This window comes from Nicotiana attenuata, unplaced genomic scaffold (genome assembly GCF_001879085.1).
Source record: "Nicotiana attenuata strain UT unplaced genomic scaffold, NIATTr2, whole genome shotgun sequence".
Taxonomy (NCBI): domain Eukaryota; kingdom Viridiplantae; phylum Streptophyta; class Magnoliopsida; order Solanales; family Solanaceae; genus Nicotiana; species Nicotiana attenuata.
In genome coordinates this window covers 95,150-102,396 of record NW_017672601.1, presented here as the reverse complement: position 1 = coordinate 102,396, position 7,247 = coordinate 95,150, and positions in this window count along the sequence as shown.

Sequence of the window (7,247 nt, the reverse complement as noted above, 5' to 3'; positions counted from 1 at the left end):
CCGCTTTTAATTCCCTCTTTTATTCTTTCTCCTAATTTGATGATGTCAGAAAATGTATGGTTTTTAATAACCATCAACCTCTCATAGTATTGGATCTTGGGCCCAAACAAAAAATTTGTTCATTTGCTCTTCCTCTAATGCTGGCCTTACTTTCTCACCTTCCGATCTACACCGAGTAGCATACTCGCAGAAAGTCTCCGTTGGCTTTTTCTTGAGATTCTAGATATAGAAGACATCTGATGCATTCTCTTTGTTAAATCTGAACTGATCCATGAATCTGACGCCATGCTTACCCAGTTAACCCACTTCTTTGGATTTTGGCTGATATACCAAGACAGGGCGTCTCCAGTGAGGCTCCTCATGAATAACTTCATGCGGATTCTTTCATCCTTACCCACTCCTACGAGCTTGTCGCAGTATGTCCTTAGATGCACCTTTGGGTCACCTGTTCCGTAAAACTTTTCGGACTTGGGAGGTTTGTAACACTCCCGCAGTTCTACATCCGGCTGGACACACAATCTTCATAGTTCAAACCTTCGATGCCTTTACCGCCTTCAACACCCTGGACTCAACTAGTAAGCTTCTTGAGCTCCTCTGCCATATTCTTAATAAGCAGGTCCTTCTCGGTAGATCCGGGTATGTATAAGGTTTGTTGAGGAGTGTGGGGTAAGGTTTCCACATATATGGGGTTGCTTTTATGGACTCCAAGAATTTGGTTATAGCGGTGGTCGTTGGTTGAGTTTTGAGGATGGGGGGTAGGTTGTGGTACGTTCTGAGGAGTGTGATAGGTAGTGGTTTGTGGATACTAGGTTGGCTAATGATTATGTTATGGAGGAGTCGGTACTGGTGGAGGATTAGGATTTTGAGGCGGTGTGGCATATTGGTGAGGTGCGGGAGGATTTTGTTGGTTTTATGTGTTCTGGGGAGGTGATGGGTTTTTGATGTTTTGTTGGTTGACGTCGGGGACGTTAAGGGTAAGGGAAAGGTTTGCCAAGTTTCGGACCTGCTCAAGTTCCCCTTGTAACTCCAGTATCTTTTGTTCCAGTCGTAAAACCAAATCATTCTGTGGTAGAATGCTTCGACCATCTGAAGTTTTAACATTCTCTTCATGCGTAGTATTGTCTTTCCTGATATTGCTTGTATCATCCATTGTGGCTTTTCCTTTGCTTTTAGGATCGTTCGGAGGAGGAGGAGGTGGAGGACCTCTTGATCTGGTATGATATGCTAATGATACCAGTATACACGAACCAACCTTAGGGGATGGGAATAAAAAAATAAAAAAAAGAAGAAAACAAAAGGTAAACAAGTCAGTAAGGAGTATTGAAAGGACATCTGTATTGTTTTAAATAGGTATTGCGGAATTATAAATTCGTGTCCGAGTTTGGGGGACCTCATTGTGCCCGACGTAGACCTAGCGACATATAGATTTGGAGAAAATTGATGCCAATAACTACATCATTTCATTAATATAATAAATAGACAAAATCTCTACTAAAACGACAATAATGATAAAGAGTCACTAATGGCATTCGCCTTATTAAAATCAAAGACTAAAACGAGTCTAAAAAGCAAGTAAAACATAATTCATAATCTATTTGGTCCTAGAGGGACCTTCTCCATGCTTGGCCTTCTTTGTTCCATCGATCGAGTTCCCCAGGTCGCCCATGTCAGCAGCAGATACGCCCTTGCTAGGAGCCCTCCTTCAATGCCATCCATGTTTTGACATCCTGCAACCCTGTTTCTCATCTTCCCTTCAAGATCTATCAACCCCTACTCTAAATACTCCAACCTCTATGTCGATTTAGAAGAAATTCCTCTCCACTCATTGATTGCTTCCATGTCTACTTTGTGCTGTTCCAAATGTCTAGCCTCAGATTGAAAAATCCTTTTGTGTAACCTCCTATATTTGACTTGTGCCTCGGCAGCATCGTCTATGATCCTATTTCCTAAATCAATCCCCGGCTTGACTTCTCCTGCTATGTCATCGACCAACCATGATGGGTAGAAACACACACGGCCAGCATGGTACCGATCTCGCTCGATGGTATCCTTTTCCACAATGACTTTTAGATGCCACATGTGTTGTGCCTCGTACTTGAATGGAATAGAATCACCTTGGAAATCTGCTTTGAAGTGAACCATCTTGGAAACTCGGGGTATGACTTGTTTCCTCCTAGCTTGCCTCATGACTCTGATAGGAGCATAAGGATAGATACCCCTTAATCCGATTAGTAATAGATGAGGAACATCTCTTGACCTGATGATGAACTTGCTAGTAAGGAACCATTCGAACATCCAATGGACTTTGTCGTCAGTCAAATTGCTAAAGAAGTGTACCCAGCCCACAGCATTTCTTGGTTGTGCAAACCTATCCGCGATAAAAGTCATTCTTTTCAGGTGGTGAAAAGCTACGTGATCATTCCACGGTCATCGCAGAAATTCTTGCCGGTATTGTCCCCTTTGAAGATGTTGCAACAACTATATTTGTCGTAGCAAATTACAACCCTCAAAATGCCTAAATCCTTTCTTGCAGCGGTCCAAAGCTCGGTATATCTTTGCTACGATCATTGGGACAATAGTGTAGGTCTGTCCCTCAATTCCTTCCATTAGGGTCTTGGTAACCATAGCTAAACGAGTGTGTATCCTTTCTCCTTGCATCGGGAATACCAGCATCCCCAGAAAATAGACAACGAACACAAAAACCCAACGGTGGGTCCAACCCAGAGAAGTAATGGCAAACTCATCATTGTAAAGGTGGTAAGATTTGCTCTGCCCGTAACATTCTTAAAGAAAGTCAAAGGGTATATAAGACTTCTTCAGGCAGACTAACTCATCATTCTTTCTAAAACCCATCATTTTTAGAAACCCTCGAGAAGTGCGGTTTTCCAGTACCAATAGACCAAGGCAATCCCACGAAAGTCCAGCAAAGCCCCCTATTTCTTGAAGAAAGGGAGTCATTTCTATATCACCGAAACGCAAAACAGCCCTCTTTTCATCCTAGAACATAGTAGCGGCCTCGATCAGTACATTGTTTGGCTGGATATCTAGCAAAGAAGGTAAATTCCAAAGAAATCTTTTCACATGGTTTTTGTCACTTGGTGCGAGGTTTTCCCACCAACCCAGCAGCAAAAGGGGGATATTTCGAACCACGCCGAACCTAGGGACTTCGTGCCTTGTTTCTGCAAAACAAGTAGAGTTATCCATTTCCCCCCTCCGGATTTGGCTATTTACACGTTAATGATCAACATAATGGCATGTTTCCTCCAAATAATGCTCAGATCGTGATTGTGTCCATTGGGATTATGGAAATCCCGGCGGACTTTGGACAAGGCTTGCCTTAGCGAGTTATTACGCGGACGGTGTTCTAACTCGTACTAGGTTTTGACATGATGCATGCACAGTTGATATTAGAGTGGGGTTTCTAGAAGAGTCTAGATTGGTACCCTCAAGCGGACAACTTGAGAGGAAAACGCACGGAACCGTCGATTGCACCGCTAATCGACTAGTTTTACCGCAAATAAGCCTTTCCAAATTTAAAGGGTGGTTTAGGAAGAGCGCGAACACTCATCAAGTGCCGCTATGGTATTAATACGCACAAGTGGAATATGATTTGCAGCATGCTTTATTCATAGATAAAATAACATGGTTTCAAGTATTTTTGCATATTGAAAGTAGTAAATGCAGTATAAACGTAAAGACATGAAGGAAAGAAAAACAAGGGAAGAAGTTAGTTCGCGTGATGAGCAAATAAAGGGGTAAGGATTGGGGAGAGACATAATATAACAAAATTAAAAGGTTTGGGAGCAAGTGGACATGATCAGGACATAAAGGGAAATGCAAGCTGTAATCAAATTAGGCAAAGAGTTGCATGTGAATTCATATAAAAAGGAAATAGGGAAGAGGATGTGCATGTGGCAATAAAAAGGAAAAATGGGAGCGGGATATTCAATTAATAACAAAGACATGCTTATCGAGAGAGACTAATTCATGTAGACCAAGTTCGCAATGGTAAGAGCCTAAAAATCCCCAGCAGAGTCGCCATGCTGTCCCGCCGCTATTTCTCGCGAAATCGGGTTTCGACACGTGACAACTCTTTTAAGGAAGGGTTTTAAAAGAGAAAGTCGCCACCTAACAGATTAGGTGCGTTAGGTCACCTATTTGCAAATAACTCTGTCTAACTAGTTTGCGTCACAAAAGATCGGGTAGGGGCTCAAAATTACCTCGAAGAGAAGGTGTTAGGCGCTCTTCGAGGTCCACAACTGTGGGTCCCAGCCGAACTCAATTATATGAATTAGTCTAGGAGATCAAGTACGAAAAAAGAAATTGGGGAAGTTTATTATTAAGCACAAATAACTAATGAAAGACAAGATGGGGGGGGGTCCTAGATTTTTTAGCCTAGTGGATCACCCCATACAACATAAATAATACTTCGTAACTCCCTCAAGGTGGGGTGTTACTCATATTATTTAGCGGGCACAGACTATTATCTCCTGCTACCCGATTACTATCTTTAAGTTGTTTACCTAAAGCGCACTAGTCAATTCTAAGTCGTACCCTATGTGTGCACTACCCGTCCCGTGCCTATGGTCTAGGAGGCATTTGGACCTCTATCTCAGGGTGGTTCTAGAATTTAACTTAGGCTGCTCAAAATGAAAAATGATAGGCGACATACAAGAACATTTTGGACTTTCATTTATAAGCAAATAAGGGCTCAAGTTGGCCCCACACTTAGACAACGAATGCACGCAAGTCAAAATAACAATGACAGTTGCTGATTATAATAAGCTGAAGTTGCAGAAACCTATAGGAAGGATCTCTATATGAATCTGGATTTAATGAGCGGGCAGTTTACTATCTTTGAAACCTACATAGTTGCTTATTGATTACAGGTATGAGAGATCGAACCTACAGGCATGATATCTAGGCATTTTATGCAGTAACTAGTAATGGTGATCACTGGATTATGTTTAGAATTGGCTAATTGAGTCCTATAGGCATGATTTCTATAATTAAAATTGATTTTAGATCCTATAAGCATGATTTCTATAATTAAAACTGATTTTAGATCCTATAGGCATGATTTCTAAAACTGATTTTAGATCCAACAAGCATGATTTCTATAATTAAAACTGATTTTAGATCCTATAGGCATGATTTCTAACAGGCAGGCATAGAGCACATTTGAACTAGAAAGAATAACCTATAGGCAGGATTTCTACAATAATAGGAATGTAACACGTTTTGAGCAAAGATAAAATACCTATAAGCATGATTTCTAGCACACGATAACTGAACATGTTTGAACATAATCGCATATTCTAACCAAGTAATGAACCTATAGGCAGGATTTCTACCCATTTTGATGCAAGTATAAGACAAAGGTCCCTTCCCCGATTTTACTAATGCCCCAAAAATGTTACTACAATAATTATTACAGACCCAGAATGAATAGCATAAATTATAGAGTAGAGTAGCTATAGGGAGCCTACAACAGGCCCCAAATACACCTAGCCAGGCCACGCCTTCATTCTCACAATTAACAACAACCCCAACATTACATGTTCATGGACATAAGGCAGCCAGGACTTGGGAGATTCCCCAGTAGTCATAAAACAGAGTTGAGTATATAGAACCAAGACCCCAGTGTGTCAGAGTTCCTAAGGGCTTCAAGAACCCAGGGCAGTGCTCAAACTAGGGAGGTTAACAGATATAATTCAGAGGAGGAACTAGGGACCAAGTCCTAGTGTGTTAGAGTTCACAAGGGCCTCAATTGGACCCCGAGCAGTGCTCACACTAGGGAGGTCAGATGATAGAACCTAAATAGCCTTGGCTTTCAGCCGGCTAAGAATGAGAACTCAAAAGCCCAAGCAACAAGTGAAAGAGATAGGACTAAGGTTGAGGAATAGGAATTCAGGGATTTAAGTAAACACGACCAATTTGAGAATATTAGGCAAACAGTTGAACAAATCACAGAACTTAAAAATCAAGCTTAATGTAAACTAAGAAATAGGTTCAACACTTAGCACAGAAGCAGTCATATGCCAAAAAAGAGAAACTGAAAAGAACATATTTGCAGGATTGACTAGGGTATCATACACAGATGCACTTTACTAGAAAGGTTGAAATATGGTTCGAAATTATGCTAAGTGTATAAGAAACAGGGCAGCATTGTGATAAGCCAAGTAATCACAAAAGGGACAGGGCATCATGTTAGCAAAGGGGCAATGTCACAGACACATAATATATGCCAGAACATCTCTACAGAGATTCTGGATAGAATGGAAGATAAACTCATGTCAAGTAGCAGATATGGGAATTCAAGCATTGTTATAGAGGTCTAATTAATGAAAGATAGTCCAGTTTGTACCAAAAGTTTAGCCTAACACCTCAAAGTAACAATTCAAGACATGCTGAGATAACTATTCTAAATCACAAGCAAATACTAAAGGGGTATGGGATCAAGTGAGCATGCTGCGCGATTTAATGATAGAGAGGCAAATTTTGACTAACACTAAAACTCTTAACACAGATTACTACAGGGATTCAGGGGGTAAGTGAATAAACATGTTCATAGGCATTCAAGAGCCAATACACTAACTGCATAGGCCCTAAAGAAGATTTAGATTACCTAATTAGGCATAGATAGTCTTAGAACTAGTAGCATTAAGAGTGATTAATTGCAGAAGTTAATAGAGTGACACTTAAAAGTAAACTAGGAACGTATTAAGCCAGAGATTCAGAGGTAAGAACACATAGTAATTAGAGACTCGCCGACTCTCCCTGCATTTTCCAAGGAGGCAATTCAGGATGCCAAGCAATGAGGACTCCTGATGTAGAAGGAGCCCACGAAGGGGAGGACCTTTTCCGTCGTTGTTTTATAAGAGTTGAAGATGCTAACGACGTAAGTGATGCATCAAGTCACTTTGATGAGGCTCAACGAATCCTAAGTCTGGTAAGTTTCAACTCCCCTCATCGATATCATACTTCTATTTATTTCTTCTTGTCTAATTTCCTTTCTTCTTTCTGCATAGGCCATGGCACTCCATGGGGAAGTGTTTTCAAAATCCCGAGCAGAGTTGAGCCGATGCTAGGCCGATCTTCAAAGGCTCACGGAGAAGAGAAATGCCCTAAAACTTCTCAGCGGGCGAAAAGAAGAAAAGATCAAGGACCTCCGAGCCGAGTTGGCCACTACTCACAAAGAACATACCGACCTGATTGAGCAGGTAATGAAAACATTAGAAGCTCAT